The sequence below is a fragment of the Chroicocephalus ridibundus genome, chromosome 4 (genome assembly GCF_963924245.1).
Source record: "Chroicocephalus ridibundus chromosome 4, bChrRid1.1, whole genome shotgun sequence".
Lineage (NCBI taxonomy): Eukaryota > Metazoa > Chordata > Aves > Charadriiformes > Laridae > Chroicocephalus > Chroicocephalus ridibundus.
This window is the reverse complement of record NC_086287.1, coordinates 89,337,148-89,339,280: the sequence shown is the minus strand read 5'-3', so window position 1 is coordinate 89,339,280 and position 2,133 is coordinate 89,337,148.

Here is a 2,133-nt window from a genome sequence, read left to right as displayed (position 1 = left end):
GGGATCCCCTCATTTGGGTGGGATTCTACTAATTTTTACAGTAATTCTTTGCCCAGCTCTCAGTTCAAGAGACTTAATGAATTTTCCTCTGGCCAATGTGGCTTTTTGTCATCCAAACAGCCTCCAGCCTGCGCGGCTGAGCCGGTCCTGCCAGAGGCAGGGATTCCTGTACGCGGCCGGTCACACGCAGCTCTGGCACGGGGGACCGGTGACAACCGAGGCTCCTTTAAATGAAGAAGGGAAAAGGAGTGAGTGGAGGACAGGAGGATGAGGAGGGAGAGGAAGTCGGTGAGAGAGGAAGGGAGAGTAAAGCCAGGGAAGGGAAGCTGTTTGCAAATGCATTTATCCCTTCTCAGGAAGTTCTTTCTAGGAGCAGCCCCAGAAGGTAGTGCTGGTAACTGATGCTACCTGGGCTAGGTCTCACTCGCTGTCTCGCTGACATGGATCAGGAAATTAAACCCCCTCTCTCTTGCCAGTGCTCCTGAATATCGATTCCTAATTCCACAACCTGGCCATTATTTGAAACTAAAGCTTGCCGCAAAGGAGAGTGTTAAAACACAGGTCAAGGACAAGCTTGCCCTCCATGCCTGCAGCAACTTACCAAGTGCTTTGTGAAAGCCAGTTTGCCATGAATGGATGGGGGGAAAAAAATAAAGCATATTCAGCATGAATAAAACATGACAGTGATGTGCTAGCAAGCTGTGATCTATTTTGACTGTGATAACAGTGTAAACCTCAATGGGTGAGGACAAGAGCACGGTGCTCTGAAACCATGAAGTCAGCTTAACGTGACCACGGTCCACTCGAACCTCTCTGTCCCTCCTGCCGGTGCCCCGCGATGTGCTGTGACTGTGATGTGCATCCAGAGAGAGCGAAGTGACACATGAGCATGGCGTGACAGCAGTGCCAGAAAAGATTTGGTGCTTGCCGTTCGCGGCCAGTTAGCCGTGTGAATGCAGAATGTATGGGGCAGTTTGTAAAGAGCTGGTAGGAATCATTTGTATGAATGGTTTTGACTGAAGAGCATTTGGGTTTGAATATACGATACAGATTCGTGCTGTAGCAAGCCTCGGTAAACATTCAGTTGCCACAGCTGTTGGCTGGAAGATTCACCTTATTTAAAGCGCTTTCTGATATTTGATGCTGCCCTTTTTTGTCTTCGCTTAATACCGTGCAACACTGACGGATTATTAACCGAGCTACGTATGAAGATCGATATAATATAAAGATCAACGTGTCCTTGAGTTTAGTGCACATAATTTTATAGGGAAGTGCTTTTTCCCCTCTCCATTTGGCTTGATTATTCAAGAGTTCTTTAACCACTACAACAGAATCCTTTTCAGAAGAAGAGCATTTTTCTTTCACCCTAGTTGCTATGAGAACATGAATCATCTCTTTAGCACAATAGCAACAACTGTAGTGCTTAAGTGCATCCACTGATTTTTTACTGTTTGTTCTTTGCTCTCAACAAGATAAGCTGTTGTTATTTCTTTCTTCTTGAACAAGCATAACATGATTGCTGAAGTAGTAGGAATAATTGGACCAAATAGTGAGGCGGTTAATGTAAACAGAAAGAATTCATCTCTTTCAAGTACAGTAAATTGTCCTCCAAAAATATGGAAATCTTGTCTATTTCTTGTTGTGCCCTAGAGCAAATTTTGTTGAGTTTGTTGTCACATCATTATTTTCGGACTCTGTGAAATTGCTAATGAGGAACAGGCTGCTTTCATTGGAATAGTTGTGTGTGTTTAAGGCTGTGATGAGATGGATATAGACTGGGGCTGAATCGCTGGCACAGGAAAGGTTAATGTTCTCCTTGAACTAAACATCTACCACAGGTGCCAGTTATCACCAAAATTGTTGCCAGGGAGCCCGGTTGTGGGCGGGTGGCTCTGGCTACAGCTGCAGTGAATTAGCTCCTGAGAAAGAGGGTATAAACCCTGTAATCTGCTCTCTGAGGCTTTTTTTGGTAGCTGCCATGGGAGTGAGTTCTGCAGTGGAGGAAGAAGATATCAAGAACTATTTTGCTGGATCATTAAGACCCTGAGCTGTTGCTTTTGATGACCTGCTTTTGGAAATTGTAAGCATGCTTTTCAATTTCTTGAGTAGCCTTGCTCTGAGAGGGAGGATTTT